At 48.2% G+C, this 16,758-nt stretch overlaps 1 pseudogene; it reads left to right on the top strand.

Annotated features, from left to right (window-relative positions):
- The first annotated feature begins 725 nt into the window (after nucleotides 1-725).
- On the top strand, nucleotides 726-15,861 carry LOC120682252 (annotated as a pseudogene).
- Nucleotides 15,862-16,758: the final 897 nt, after the last annotated feature.

Genomic DNA, 16,758 nt, shown 5'->3' with positions numbered 1-16,758 from the left:
TTTCTCTTTTCCTACGTGGAGGTCTTAAAGAGAGTCTATCGACCCATTGCGGCTGCCGAACATTTCAGATGCAAATTAATTTCTCTGTGTAAACCATGCAACAATCTAAATCATCAGATCAACATCCAAGAGATGACGCAGAGGGAGTAGGGGAGGGGATTTGCAAAAAATATGATTAACCATTTTAAGGGCGGACTAATTGTAAAATTATCAAATCCTCTTATGCCTCTTGGATGTTAATTTGGTGGTTCAAATTAGAGTTTGCACAGTTTGTACGGAGATGTTAGTTTGCACTTGATATGTTCTCCGACAAGTAAATGCCGTGTTTAGTTCGGTGCCCTGTAAACGTAAAATTTTTTTGCGATAGAATCTTGCTAATTTGAAGTACTAAATAAAGTCTATTTACAAAACTTTTTGCACAGATGAGTTGTAAATCGCGAGACGAATCTAATGATGCTAATTAATCCATAATTAATCAATAATTAGCGGATGGTCACTGTAGCATCACTGTTGCAAATCATGGATTAGGTAGGCTCATTAGATTCGTCTCGTGATTTACAGCCCATCCATGCAAAAAAAATTTTGTAAATAGATTTTATTTAGTACTTCGAATTAGCAATATTCTTTCGTAAAATTTTGTGTTTTTATGTTTTTGCGTTTAGAGGTGGGAAACAGGGCCAAAGGACTCATTTCCCTTCCCTTTCACGGCCGCCACTCCTCCCTGCCCTTCTGGATTCCTGTGCGCCGCCGCTTGCTTGTTCCTTCCCCTAGCGCAGCGCCGCCCCTGGCCGCCTCCCTGCCTCGTCTCTACCTCGCGAGCGCCGCCCGTCCCCTGGCCGCCGCCGCTCCCTTGGCAGCCTCCTCCGCGCCCTGGCGCGCGGCCCTGCGCGCCGCCCTCGCCGCGCGGCCACAGCTTGCGAGCAGCCGCCGGCCCACGCGCTCGCGCCCTACGCTGCCCGCGCGCCGCTGCCGCGCCAAGACCCGCCGCCCGCGAGCCGCCGCTCTTGCCTCGCGCGTGTCGCAGAGCGCCGCCGGTCTCCCCCGCGCGCCCCAGTGCAGTACGCCGCCGCCAGGAGCTCAACGTCACCGCCGTCGAGCCGGAGAAGAAGAAGGAGGAACACCGGCCGCCGCCGCGCCCCTGCAACAGAGGAGGAGGGGGAGCTCGGCCCCGCTGCCCTTGCGCCGCGCAGCCGCCCGCGCGGTCGCCGCCGCTTCTCTGGCCGCGCCATTTTCCCAGCGCCGCCGCGGGCCACGAGCAGAGAAGGAGCAGGGGGAGGTGAAGAAGGGAAGAGAAGGAGGGGGGCACCAAGCGGAGCAAGAAGAGAAGAGGAGCGCCGCCGGCGTCCACGGTGAGAGAACCCAGGGAGGAGGAGGAAGCTGCCACCGCCCGGTCGTCGCCAAGCCGAAGGAGAAGGACGCGAGAAGGAGGAGGACCAGCGCTGCCGGACGCTGACGACCCAGCCAAGCTGCTGCCCGGCGTCGCCTGCAACCTGTTCGTCGAAAGGCCCGAGCTGATTTGAACCGCGAGCCTTTGTCACGACGGCCACGTTCTACTCCTTTGCCCCCCGGTGAGTCGCCGCTGCCGCACATCCTTGCCCGACCTCCTTGTGCTGCCGGCGTTTGCCGATGAACCCTCTGTAGAGAGCCATACTATCCCCATCCGACCGTTTCTTGCAGGAGCCCGATACGCCGGGTTCCAACCCCGCAGACCCGCTAACAGCCATTGACCTACCTCGCCGCCGCTTCGCGCCGCGGGCTCGGCATGCCAATGTCGCGCCGCACGGCGTGGCGGCTGCGGCCCTGGGATGCCAGGTGCCCGTGCGTGCATGCCTCACCCCATTCGCATTGCCGTCGTGCATACCCCACAGCCCGCGAAGTCGCATTGCGACATGGGAAGCCCTTTCAAGGATTCCATCGAACACCCTTAGGGTGCCATACATGTGCACCGCACCGACCAAAGACCGGGTCTTTCTGCCCCTTCGTAGGTGCTCGCCACGCTGCCATCGGGCGTGGGCATGAACTCAGCCCTGCCGTCGCGTTTGCGACGAAGCGAGCCCATTCGGGCATTGCGCCGAATACCCTGGAGCACCTCCTGGCTCGCACGCACGTATCAATGCACTAACAGATGTGTTTATTAATTTGCAACAGCAGAGCTTGGCATGTTATTTGTTCCATTGCTTTTATTATTCTTGCCTGTTTGCAAATGATTAGTAGCTCAGTTACATCGCCAGTGCTACTGTTGCACTCCTTTGTTTAATCATTATCATTACTTGCTTGTTTTGAGAGTTGAGTAGTTTATCAGCTTTTGGATTTACATGAAAGCACTTGCAGTAGCTGTACTAGTTCAAGCTTGGGTCTCTATTTTGTTTCCTCTAGCTATGATTAGTTTCCAGTTCACATGCTTTGGAGACTTTCTTTGCTATTGTACGTATTGTATGCATTTCTCTCTCAGAAATGAGCTGTTAAGACTGGTTCTTTCTTTGGGGTTTTGCATTTGTTTCCTCACACGTGATAGAATCTGTGCGTTTGTTTCTGCATGTATTATCTGTGTGACAGAACTTATGCATTTGTTTTCCCACGTGTGACAGAAACAAGTGCATTTGTTTCTGCTTAGTATTATCTGTGTTAGCTTTTTGTATTCACCCCGATCAGAATATGATAGTTAGGTTTTGTATTCCAGTTGTTGGCATTTATTTTCTCAATGTCAGAACAATGCACAGATTTCAGATCCCTGCACTATTTCTGCATTGTACTATCATCTTGTGCCACAACAAGAGCGGGCAGTGACAGCCTAATTACTGCACTGGGATTGGGTGAGAGGCGGGGGTTCACCTGATCCCTGGGAGTTTTATTACACGTGGGTTTTTTCCCCCTAGTTGCCAAATAAGGCCTAAGGATTTCCTGAGAAATCACTTCACTTTTGGTTCTGAAAATAGATGCTCACTCAATTCCCCTGCCCATCCAAGCGGGCTGGATGGGCCTAATTCCAGCCCATCTATGCAAGATTGCATTTTTACTATGTTACAATTGTTTTTCTGCCTTAAAAATCTGCTCATGATTTCTCTGTTCCTGGATTTCAGTTTCATTTGAGGATTGGTAATCATGGAGTGGGAGTTAACTGAGGTCCCTGGCAACCTGATTACCTCCATCCAGGACACCACAGGTATTCTCTTTTGATTTCTCTATTCTTTGTTTTGTTTTTTTGTCGCTAATTTATTTTCGTTTTTCTTGTTGGGCCTCTCAGTTGATGTGGTGGCTGCCAAGATTGAGCCCAGGCTAGCAAATACACTCATTAGGTAAAGGAATTTCCATCCATGTTGTTTTAGCTTCAACTCAAACTTTTCAGTTAATCAGTACTGCTTTGGGAATTCGGTCTACAATTAAATACAGTGCAGGGGGCATTATTTCTTGTTTCATTAAAATTCAGCTCAAATAATAGTTGGAGGGCTGTGCGTTTGGTTAAAGAATGGAGTCCATAAAAACCTGATGGACAGAATCGCTCTGTCCCGCTAATTTGTCGGAATAAATCACTCAATTCCTTCTTTACTCTCTTTAACTATCTTGAACGCACACAAGAAAAATGAGAGACCACTCAAAACTATTTTGATCTTGTAGCCTCACACTACAAGCTTACACAATGCAACACACTAGGTTGTCACAATCTAGAACAACTTGCTTGATCTTCACAATCAAGCACTACCCCGCTCTAGCTTGATCTTCACAATCAAGCACTATATGCTCTATATCTCATACTCAACACATGAGGGGTACATGTCCTCTTATAGGACCTACAAACCGTCATACAAACAAGAGCACAACTCATCTCTAGCTAATCACTAGCTAGCATACTCACTTTACAACTCATGGACAACTACATAACCTATCCAATATGATTTTGTATTAGAGTATATTTGGGATATCTCTATAATAGGTAGTTAGGATTGTATCCGGACTCTACCTTACAATAGGAGGCTTGCCCTCCAAGTCATGTACCCCAATATATACCGGCCGAGGCCTCAATGCAATACATCCACAACATTACATCAATTCTATTCCTCCTACATGATATCACGAGTTTGGGTTCTAACCCTAGGCCTCAAACCCTAGTTTTCCGCTGCTCGCGCCGCCGGCGCTCCTCCTCTCCCGCCGCGGCGGCTGCCCTGTTCCCACGACGCCCCTCGAGTGCGCCGCCCTCACCTAACCCTAGCGCGCCCCCGGGGAGGTTGCCCATGACCTCCGCCGGGGGCAGCGCCCTCCACCCTCTCCACGGCAGATCGAAGGTTTGCCGATCTTCTAGGTATTGCGGCAGATCGACCTGATCCACCGCCGTCGTCGTCAAGCATCAGCGAATCGTGATGGAACTCACCTTGGATGCGTACCGGTGGCCTCCCCTGCTTCATCCTCCTCGTCGCGTCGGACCTCGTCGAGATCCGCCGCCGCAGGAAGACCTCATCGCCCTCTCCGCGCTCGCCGTGGAGGACGCTGGGCATCGCCTCAACCCGCGTTGCCGTGGTGGTAGCCCGGGCCAAGTCGACCCCGACAGCAAGCCGCCATGGTGGCGGCTGGCCAATCTGCGCCATCCTCGCGCGACCCCACGGGCTCATCTACATCGGCGGTGCTGCTCTGTCCCACCTCTCCAGTGCTCCTCCATGGCGGGATCCGCCGCCCCGCGCCGCGAGCCGTGCCGGGTCCCCTCTTCTCCGGCTCCTCGGCATCGGTCCCAGCAGGCAGCTCCGTCCTCCCTCTGCGCGTCTCCTTCCTGGCGGACCGGCTCCTCCAGGATCCGCCCCCTCTGTCGGGAGGTCGCCGCTGCGGTCATCCGCCGCAGTCGCACCACCTCCCCGGCGGGATCCGCACCACCTCAGCCTGGGCTCACCGCTACTCCACCCACCCGCCCTCTGTCTCCCTTTCACACTTGCGTGCAAGTGTTGAAGAGGAGAGAGAAGGGCTGACATGACTTCTACTCCGCGCACTCAAGGATTCCTACACGAACTGTTGCTGCATGCATCTTTTTTAGGTTTTTCCCGATTTGCTTATCGGGTTTGAGTCGCCCACCGCCTGTCGACCTCACGCCTCTACTTCGACGTCGGCGTCGACTTCACCGGCCTCTTCTTCCTCTCCGACCCTGCGGCATGGCGAGATGGCCGGCACCCTAGGGGGCGCTTGTTTGCGCCGCCGCCTACATCGCCGCCTCGTTCGCACGTCGATCTTCGCCGGCTCGTCGTCGCCTTCACCGATCGGGACACCTTCACCGACTTCGCCCACCGTCGTCTCGCCTCACGCTACTCGGTCTGATCAGCCGATGTGCGTGATCCACCCGGCTCCCGTGACGTCCGTCCTCGTCGAGCACCCTTCACCGAGCACGGAGGGCTGTCACTGCGTCGCCTCTTCAGGCAGCAGTGACATCACCCCGTGGTCTTCTCCGCCGTTGCTTCCTCACCGCCGTCGACCACGTCCCCGACCTCATCGTCGACTCGTCGCTGCGCGCCCCGCGCATGGTCTTCGTCAAGCTGTACGAGTTCTTCGCCGTCTCTTTCGAGCGCCGCCGCCGCGCCATCCGGATCATTCGGCCTTGTGCTGGAAAGTCTGGATTCCCCTCCTCGCTTCGTCTAGCACAACCACGTCGCCAGCGTCGCCATCTCGTCCCCGACTACTTCGTCTACTCCAGCAACAGCAGGTGTTGGCATCTTCTACCTCGCCTTCTTCTGCGCCTGCGACCGCCATGGAGGCCTTCTCTGCCTGTCCCCCGGCGACGGCGTCTGGTTGTGCATCCTCCCTTGCATGTCCGGTATTGGCAACACCGGTCGTGCCCATCGTCCCCAATGCGTTCCCGAGCTTGGCAAACTCGGGCATGTGTTGCTCGATGGCCTGACTGCATCGACTTCGGCATCGCTCCCTCTACGACTGCCTCGACGCATCGCCATCTTCGTCTCCGGCGTCTTCTCCATTACGCCACCACCATGGCGCCTCCTCGTGCGCCCGCGGCTTCATGTGCGGCTACCTCGTCTTCGGCAACTTAGACAGCTCTACGTCGACCACGGCTGCTCTACGCACGACATCTTCGACCATGGCTCCTTCAGCTCGGCTATCTCGACATCGGCACAAAGGGCTACCATCCGCATGAGTTACTCGCCGGTTTTCTCTCCAGTCGCAGCATCCGCACCACACCGACGTTATGACTGCGGGGGGATGTTAGTCCGTTGGCTCCTGCTTTCGGCTTCTTCTCCAGTCTCACCGTCTGCGGTGCTTCCGCTGTGACTGCGGGCGGGATATTAGAGTATATTTGGGATATCTCTATAATAGGTAGTTAGGATTGTATCCGGACTCTACCATACAGTAGGAGGCTTGCCCTCCAAGTCATGTACCCCAATATATACCGGCCGAGGCCTCAATGCAATACATCCACAACATTACACCAATTCTATTCCTCCTACACTTTGATCTCTTTAGGGCTAACCTACCCAAAGATAACCAAAGTACAACCTAGTGCCCCGTTCGGCTGGCTGGTGGCCAGCCAGTCAGCCATTCGCGACAGCCAATATGGCACAGCAGGCAATGCAGCAAGCGACCAGCCAGCCAACTGATCGGCAATGCAGCAAGCGACCAGCCAGCCAACTGATCGGCACAGCAGCCAGCCAGCCAACTGAACGGGTTGTAGAAACTTCAAGTAACCAAATCCAACTTTACTACCTAATGCTAGCTAAGCATTAGCTCAAGGAACAAGTCAATTTCCTTTTGACTTAGACAGCTTATGCCCATAGATGCATGTAGATGCATCTACACATTTCTTATGACAAGTTTATTTCCAACAAAACCAATTTTCATCTGAAATTTCAATTCTATTGGAAGAAATTTACTACTGTGTCTTTCATTTTTTGTTATGTTACATCCACACGACATAAAACCTCATGTTTATATTAGTTCTCTACTTCAATCGAAAAATCGACATAGAGCTTCACAAATAGTAATGCTGATACCTTTCTTTGAATTTTTGCGGATGCGACTATCCTACATCTTTGTATCTTTGTGAGTTGTGCCATTTTCCTAGTTGCTCTATTTGACTCAAAATCAACCTGGTGTGATAACCATTACAAGAAATGTTTTAATGTTATACCGGTTCCAGGCAGTTGAGCCATATATTCCCTTTGGAGAATCTGAGGCATGTAAAGCGGGTCCGTCGACATAATGAATGCGGTAGAATATGCACATTCATCTCAATCTTGATTTTCTTTTTGTGTTCTGAGCACACTAGTCATGGAAGATGTGTCATTAGCTTTCTGAAAACACATGTTTTAAGAGTCATGCAATATGTTTAGAAATACCCCTGAACATCAGATACAGAAAGTTTATATTCATGCACAACCTTGTGATGAGTCAAATTTACTTTGTACAATCATCAGTATGATTTTTCCTTTCAGATCATTGTGATGCAGGATGCCTCTTCTTTTTGTTCATCTTGTAAAATTTTTACATGTAGTGTAGTAATTTTTTTTTCAGTCTATGCAAAGTTCCCTTTCTTTACTGATGTTCATGTGAGATACTGGCCACTTCTTATAGAGACTATAAGGATGATAATCGTTAGATGGAAACAAAACTGTAAACTTCACAGTATTGAGTCTACCATGCAACAAGAAATTATGTCAGAATCCTTAATCTTAAACTATTAACAGTGGAACCATCCACCACAATGTGGAACTAAAATTGAGCAGTTAAGATTTTCAGCTTGGCGAACAATATGAATAATAATTTTTACTTTTTTTCATCTAGTTATGTGTTTTATTATGTTTGGCAGGAAAATCTGAGCTATCAATAATCTTATGTCTTTCTACTGGGTATGAAACTTGTAGCAAACAGCTTCCTGATGATGTGCAAAAGATAGTGGATACTTATCAGTTGAATCCTTTCACTGCTAAAGTAATTCTTTTATCCTTGGGTGAACTTTCATTTTGTCAATTTTGTTGGGCATTGGAAAATTGTAACCATGTGATTCTGGCATGATAGCTCTAGGTTTGTGCCTGCAGGTATGTTATCTTATACCAAATCACTCTAGATGCATAAAAGTTGAACCCCTTGACAGAATATGTGCTTAGTTTGCTATACTTATTATGTCCCTATCACCTATTGACATTTACTGTTTGAAATTTTTTTCACAGGTTTCCAAGTGTCCTGCTACATCAAAAGAGGAATGGGAAGAACAGTGCAAACTTTAGCCAACTTCTTACCATCCTGCGCACGAGTATGTCCCAACGCCTACGTGTCATGAGTATATATAATGTCGGTTGCCAAAAGTAGTTTCTCCGCTCAAACGTGCAATATTTAGTGGAACAAATGACCTGTGGGACCCTGTTTGTACAGAAGAAACGTATCAATAAAGTTAGAGAAAACAACTACAACTACAACAACAGCATAGCTTTTTTTCCCAAGCAAGTTGGGGTAGGCTAGAGATGAAACCCAAAAGAAAACAAAGTTAGAGAAAAATCTCAAAAAAAAATTTAGAGAAAGATAATCATGTCTCTTAATCTTGAAATGAGTCAATTTCTTCAAAATTTCAATCACCATCAAACGACTTATTTAGAAGTTCTACACGTCCTAGCCAAGGTTTCCAGAAAAGCTGTTTCAATTGATTGTGAAAGTGGAACTCTAGGCTCTATCCTATGGCTCTGCGCTTAAACTGGCAGTGCTCTACTCCATCAGGCGTCATGATTCTATTCTTGACGAGCCATTTCGACTGTTTGGTTATCTCTGCATCTGCAACTTTTGCTATTATGGTCGATAGTTGGCGTTGTGGGTTTGTTCAGTGATGGAATGACATTGACTATGTTAGTTGCATAGCTTTTGGGTTTTGAGTTCAAGTGGATGGTGGTGTGGATGGGCTCCTGTTGTTAACATGAAATTAATCCAATCTTTTTACTGAAGTAACTATTTGACAGAATGGGTTACAGCAAGGAATAAGTCTACATAACTGTTAGAGGAGTCAAGGGCCTATTGGGCCTTAGCCCATTAGGGTTAATTAGTCGTTTGCTTAGGGGTCAAGTAAACCTCTCTATATAAGAAGAGGAGATGTATCAATCTAATGAAGCAAGAGATTAGAAGGAAATCCCTTTCCTCTTGCCGGCCGTGCGCGAAGCCCCGCGGCCGGCGTTCCCAGCGCCCCCCAACCCTAGCCGCCGCTCTCTCGCCCTCGCAGCCCTCCATCCCGTGAACAGTACCCGCGGGTACTGTAGCACCGCGGGTACTGTAGCCGTGTAGCGCGACAGCAGCCACCGCCCTCTCCCTTTCTCATGATCTCAATCCCAACAACAGCCATAACAATCTAGTATCAGCTTTGCCAGGCGACGGCAAGTCCGAGCCACCATCGCCGCCGCCAACCATCGAGGGTCTGGCCGCCCAGATGACCAAGCTGCTGAGCAGCATGAGCGACATGGAGACGCGCATGGAGGCGAAGTTGCTGAGCAGCATGGGCGACATGGAGACGCGCATGGAGGCACGCATCACCGCTATGGAGTCGCGCCTTCAACCGCCGCCGACCCTTGCGGCGTCCATGCCCTATGGGATGCCAGGGTACGGATCTACAACCCTGGCGAGTTCTTCATCGACGACCGCCGCCACGCTGTCCACGGCACCCCCAACGTCTTCGCCGACCCTGCCGATCACCAAGGATCTGTGCGCCGACGTAAGGGTTACAATAGTCCAGATACAAGCCGCTCTCCAGGAGATGATACATCTTGAGCGAAAGAGAGAGGCGGTCGTGCACCTACAAGCGGCAACGCGCAAGTTCTTGGCGCGACGGCTCGTCCGCGCGATGCGCAAGGAGCAACAGGACCAAGCGGCTTCATTCATCCAGGCGGCGGTGCGGCTGCAGGCTGCAGCATGCGGCCTCCTAGCGCGGAGACGGCTGCAGAAGATGCGCTTGGAGATGCACGAGGCGGCTTTGAAGGCGATCGACCTCGGCAAATGGAGGCGCAACCTCGCCCCATCGGACGGCCACCAGCGCTCACGCCAACTCGCCGTTGTCTTCAAGTGCGCGCATGATAGCGAACTCCAATTCTACAGCAGCGATAGGGGAGGCGTTTTCCTCCTTGTCATCGGCGGAGGCACATTGCCTAGCGCCATCACGTTCCGTCACCGGCCGCCACGAGGACGTCTCCGCTGGTCGCTGTTGCGAATAATTTCCGGTGGCCATACCTGTCCTCCCCTCTCGTTCCGATGGTCTCCCTGGGATCCAGGTGGCTATAGACGTACAGGTCCGCTTCGCAGATGGTGTCCACCTTCTGTTCAGGAGGCCACAAAAATAAAGAGTCCCAGTCTATTTCAGGTTGAGAATAATAAAATAAGCCGAGATGTAAAAGGCTTGGTTTTAGGTGTTAGGTTTATATCGAGTCGACGAGTCGAAGCGTCATCATTAGGTTGCAGCTCGAGGACGAGCTGCATGTCCAGGTGGGGTGTAGTGTTAGAGGAGTCAAGGGCCTATTGGGCCTTAGCCCATTAGGGTTAATTAGTCGTTTGCTTAGGGGTCAAGTAAACCTCTCTATATAAGGAGAGGAGATGTATCAATCTAATGAAGCAAGAGATTAGAAGGAAATCCCTTCCCTCTTGCCGGCCGTGGGCGAAGCCCCGCGGCCGGCGTTCCCAGCGCCCCCCAACCCTAGCCGCCGCTCTCTCGCCCTCGCAGCCCTCCATCCCGTGAACAGTACCCGCGGTACTTTAGCGCCGTGGGTACTGTAGCGCGACAGCAGCCACCGCCCTCTCCCTTTCTCACGATCTCAATCCCAACAACAGTCATAACAATAACCCCCTGAAGTATTGAGGTCCGTCTGCTTACCCACCTAAACTATGAAACCAGATATTGAACATCCCAAACTATTCAAAACCGTTTAAATAACCCCCTAGATGGTTTTGCATAACGGTTTGGTTGATGTGCCGTGCTGACATGGACAAATTTATGTACGTGGCATGACAAAACAGTTTGGACATGCGCATGCGTCTAACCTTTCAATATCTCTACCCTCGACATCCCTTTTATCTCTTTCATCACAGATAACCAAAGTACTGAGGTAGGCTAAACAAACGCTACCTCCAAAGCATCCATGTAATGCGCCGGTGGCACCACGTCAGCAGAACCACATTTCATAACCTCTCAGGGAGTTATTTAGACGGTTTCAAATAGTTTGGAGTGTTCAATATCCGGTTTTATAGTTTAAGGGGCTAAGTAAATGAGTCTCTATACTTTAGGGGGTTATGTAGACTTATTCCTTACAGTAACGAACATTTGCATCCAATTGACAATTAGAATTGTTCAGTAGTTCTGTTATTTGCAGATACAGTTTCGGTGCTAACAAATAGAGTTGTCTGGCGGTAGCTTTACTGAGTAGTCTCCATGCTGGTTGCTTCTGTGCTATAGGCATCCTTTCTGATGGACTTCTATGTTAATTTACAGCCTTGATATTCTCCGTGGATTTCGAGAGGAGGAATTACCATCAATATTTAATAGCATGAAGACTGCTATTCTATTATCAAAGGTGATCACTCTTGGTTTTGGATTACTTTGTCGAAGTTATATTATATTGTGCTCCATCATTTTCAAATGTAAATCTCATTTGGGGCTGGGATGTTAATAAGGTAATGTGCAATTGTCAATTGCATTCCTAATATATCATGGCATCAGATCATTGCAAACCCACCCAACTTCACTTAAAAGTTAAAACCACTACGGCCAAGCATGCAACTTATATCAGTGAACTCAGCACCACCCTAACCACCTTTGCTCACCTTACTTGTGTCATCCCCTTGACCATTATATAGGGCTCAAATTTCCCCTTCAATCTAAAGCTTAGCGTTGTTATATGTGTAATTGTTTAGGCCAGGCATAAATGTTTCAGAAAGTTTATGTACATGTAATTTATTACCTTCTTTACTCAGGTAGTAACTACACCCAACACCACTCGGCAATAAATACCAAACGAGAAGTCCGTGGTTTTGCATAGACACCATTTGATGACATGAACAAGCAGAGTAGATCACTTGGAGACCGAGTACACTTACTACCCACATGGGAAACCAGATCGGGCAGCTGCGAGACTAATTCCTGAAAAATAATACCTGGGTGACAACTAAATTGGTCAATATATGAACCAAATGGACGTCCTGCTGGCTGCTGCTGGATTGGAACAATGGCGATTGGCTGGGGCTGGCAGCATAGTTTCGCAGAGCAATCATGGTGGACTTTTGTTGCAGCACTAGACTAGAGACCAGCAATAACTGATCGGAACTCGTGGGGTGATGACAGATTCGATACCAATGGCTTTAGATTGAAGGGGGAAATTTGAGTCCTATAATGGTCATGGGGATGACACAAGTAAGGTGAGTAAAGGTGGTTAGGGTGGTGCTGAGTTCACTGATATAAGTTGCATGCTTGGTCGTAGTGGGTTTAAGTGAAGTTGGGTGGGTTTGCAATGATCTGATGCCATGATATACTAGGAATGCAAATGACAATTGCACATTTCGGTATTAACATCAAAATTTTTGCGAGACGGTGAGAAGGTATACAATATACACACCTCATATACAAATCTTGTATACCCTCTATATATGTTAGTAGCTGAATTCTTACTCTCATCGAGAGGATGACACTAGGAGTTGGGGCAATTTTCTGGTTTATTTCTCACACAATATCATGCCAACCTGAGGGGTTGGGGATACATATTTATAGCTGGCCAGGGCAGCCAAACATATGGTAAGATGCTAGTCTAAGATGATGTTCTAAGACGTTGTCCTAGATGCTATCCTAAAAGCTAGTTTAAGATGTTGTTCTAGATGCTGTCCTAAAAGCTAGTTTAAGATGATGTCTTAGATGCTGTCCTAAAAGCAGTCTAAGATGTTGTCCTAGATGGGGCAGCAAGACCACTATGCAGCACATGGATCACAAGGACCATGCGCTGTAGCATGCAGAGATCCACAAAGACCAACAGTATGAAGTCTTATTCCCATTATTCGCCCCCTAAGTCTTATGCGTCGTCTTGTGGGAAAGTTCGACCATCCCGGTCCTGGAGCAAAGCTCAATGAACTTGATCCTCCCAAGGGGCTTGGTGAGCAGGTCCGCAAGCTGATCCTTGGTGTTGATGTAGCTTGCCTTGATACTCCCTTCCTCCAAGCAGCCTCGGATGAAGTGGTACATCACCCGGATGTGCTTGCTTCGTTCATGAAAAACGGGGTTCCTTTCCATCCACTCTGAGCTCTACCATTTCAGTGTCTCTGCTGAGGAGATCACCAAGCAGTCGAGCGAGCCAGAGCGCGAGTCGGAGCGGTGGAGGCCGCTATGTACTCAGCCTCGCAACTGCTGCTTGACTGACTGCCAGGTAACAAGGCACCTGCCGAGGAAGAAGAGAGTCCCGCTCGTGCTCTTGTTGGTGTCGATGTCGCCTTAGTGGTTGCTGTCGCTGTACCCGACGAAGTGTGCCGCCCCAGGGCACCTCGGGTAGTAGAGACCGTGGTTGAGAGTCCCCGCAACATAGTGGATGATCCTCTTCACAGCTTGCCGGTGCTCCGTCATCGGTTGCTGCATGAACCGACTAACATAGTCGACTGAGAATGCTAAGTCCGGCCGTGTGTTGGCAAGGTAGCGAAGGCTCCCCACAAGACGCTGGTACCACGTAGCGTCCACCTCCCACAAGACGCTGGTACTATGTAGCGTCCACCTCCGTCATGCTGTCGCGGCTCAGCTTCAACCTCTCCTCCATCGGAGTGATGGCTGGGTTGCAGTTGGGGAGCCCAGTTAGCTCAACGACGCGCTTGGCGTAGGCGGTCTGTCGAAGCGTGATCCCGGAGTTGTCCTGGTGCACCTCGATCCCCAGGTAGGAGAGAGGCCCCAGGTCGCTCATCTGGAAGATGACCTTCATCTCTTCCTTGAACGCCGCCACCTCCGTATCAAAATTTATATGGCACTGAAGGACCTTCTCAAAATTTTGTGGCATAGAAGGGAGTCATTAAAATTTCTATGGCAGTGAGGGAATTTACTCAAACATGAGTGTGTGTGCCATTGAAGCTGCCCTTAGAGTTGATCTTGTTTACAATGCTGAAATCAAAGAAATCAAAACTGGGTACTCTTTGATCCTCCAGCATCACTAAAGAGAAAAAGTTTTAAATATAAACTCATACCACTGCATCCCTTGGAGAGGAGCTCAGCTATCAAGCACCAATGATGCGTGTACGAAGAGGATAGGACCAGCTGAAGTTTCTTCTTGTGCTTTTTCTCAAGAAAACAGCTTGTGGAGGCTAGAAACCACAGCTGCAGCTATGCCAAATGGACAAAATCTGTCTTGCTGTAATATCAAGTGTTCATACTAAGTTATTTGCACAGTTTTATTTTATCTTGCTGTACGTTTTCTGTTCATCAATTATTTTTTTGCTAACCTCCACTAGGTTTATCTGCATGGACCAGGTGGGCAACGCTGCCATTATTGTTGATCCATCAAGTACACAAATAATTGCGAAGGCTACAGACCAGACACACCAGCACGATACATCTGAAGAAGGAAACAATTTTTCTGAAGTCAGAGCAGATGATACCTGCCCTTCGAGTGAAACAACTGATAATGATGGCAATTTGTTACTTCCAAGGTCCTATCTTTCTAAACCCAACAGTTTGAACATGGAAGTATCATGTATAAATCTTTGGGGATGGACGAAACAAAGGACTATGGAGCAGAAGCCATTGCTCGGTGAAGGCTGCTTTGCATGGCATCCTCTAAGACATGCTGCCATGGTTGCCATTGAAAATGCTGCTGAGAGGGATAGAATGATATTCCCTTCTTCAACTTCAATAATGAAGCCAGTTTCAAATGGCACTCTGGAGAACTATAATGAACCGGCAAAAAGACTAAAGACAGATACAAAAGTGAGCCTTATTACTTGTTGGCATAAATTTCGCATTGCAATTATGCCCTCCATCCCGAAGAGTGCAATCCTAATTTTTTCAGACAGTATTATTGACAAATGACCATACTACCCCGAGTCTTTGTCTTAATCCCATTAATTTAGTCATTGAAGGTGTTCAATTTTCACAGAGTTAGTTCCTAAAAGATCTATTTGAAAGGATAAGACAGTTGTTTTTACTATGATTGCATTTTTTTGTGGGATTTTCTTTTATGAATCTCAGAATTGCACTCTTCATGGGACTGAGGGAGTACTTGTTTACTGTTTTATGAAACTGGCAATGATGCATATTGTTTGCTCTACTTTTTTTCTGACTCAATCAATTTGAACATCAGGATAAAGAGCAATCTGTGGATGAATCATGCTGCGGCGATTTGTCTGAAACCAGCGGACCGTATTTGTGCACAGGATTTGATATCTACCTTGTTTGGGAACCATGCACAATGTTAGTTCGATCTTCATCCAACTTTGACATCATTTCCCCTCATTGTTTGTGTTGCTTACCTGTTACTTCATTTGAAGGTGTGCGATGGCACTTGTACATCATAGATTCAAGCGTGTGTTCTACGCTTTGCCTAATCCAGTTAATGGAGCATTCGGTGGAGTCTACAGGTTGCATGGGGAGAAAAGTCTTAATCATCACTACAACGTATTTAGGATTTCAGTACCTGAGGCATACTTGAATGGTTTGAATGATGGTTCAAAACAATGCTGATGGCATAGAACCTCCTATTTCCATTTTTCTTGGAGGATGGATCCGTGGGTTTCTGTTTTGCAACATGGATGTCATTTTTGGTACAAGGGCTGCAGAGTTCAGATTAGGTTTCCATGATAGTGTCCTGTTGTATCATTAGAATAATACCTCTGTTTTATCACTAAAATTTGCTCCATCTTCTCTCAATAATATAATTGGATGCTGTTGACTTCTTACGGTCTTGGAGATGTGGCATTGACCTAGAGCTATTTTTGCCTTTACTGGGCACAATGTGCGTCATGAGTCCCTATTGCTGTTTCATGGAGCTATGGGCTATCCGATCCTGATTTAGCTGTTCAGTCTATAGTATACATCCTGAATAATATACATCAAGAAGCTGGCAACATGAAAAGTAGTAATGCTCATTTCTCTTATACAAAAACTTAATGCTAGTCTGCATCTTCTGAAAGACGCAATCATCATCACTCTCCATTTTACATCAAAACAAGCTTTGAGGCTTGAAGTATTTCAAACACTGCTAAATCTTGCACATCTGCATGAGCATGCAACCAAATTTTCATCTTTATTCGAACAAACATACACTGAGCACTCATGGAAAAAAGGCATTAAAGCCTTTGCTCCAAGGTATAATCCTAAGTCCTCCAAAAAACAGAAACAAATGCAAATAACCTATCCTCTCATTTGCACAGCTCACCACCATCACTAAGTTGCTCCAAAACAGTCTCGAGACATTCTTCATCTGCTGAGAACTTGGTGTTGCATCACATCACCTCCCTGCATGCTTAGTTGCAGGCCTGCTTTTGCTCTGGTTCAGCTTCAGCCAAAGGGCGGCTTGGCCTTGTTGGACGAGGAGTAGACGGCAGAGAAGCATGAATCTAATTTATAACTTAAATCTCTCTAGAGTTGAAAGAATGAAAAATTGCTCTTTTCTGCTTAGTTTGTCTGTCTAATTTATAACTTTGAGCTCTCTTGAATCTGAGTTTGATGGCTTGATAAACTTCCTGCTAAAAACCTGAAAGTCTCATGGGTTGCACATGTTTAATCCAAGTCTGAGTTGTTGTGAATATAGATATGGTAATTAGAGCAACATGACCTTTTCAAAGTGATGCTTG

Source organism: Panicum virgatum, chromosome 7N (genome assembly GCF_016808335.1).
Source record: "Panicum virgatum strain AP13 chromosome 7N, P.virgatum_v5, whole genome shotgun sequence".
NCBI classification, from domain to species: domain Eukaryota; kingdom Viridiplantae; phylum Streptophyta; class Magnoliopsida; order Poales; family Poaceae; genus Panicum; species Panicum virgatum.
Note: the sequence above shows the minus strand (reverse complement) of the source record. Positions and strands in the feature narration are given on the sequence as shown.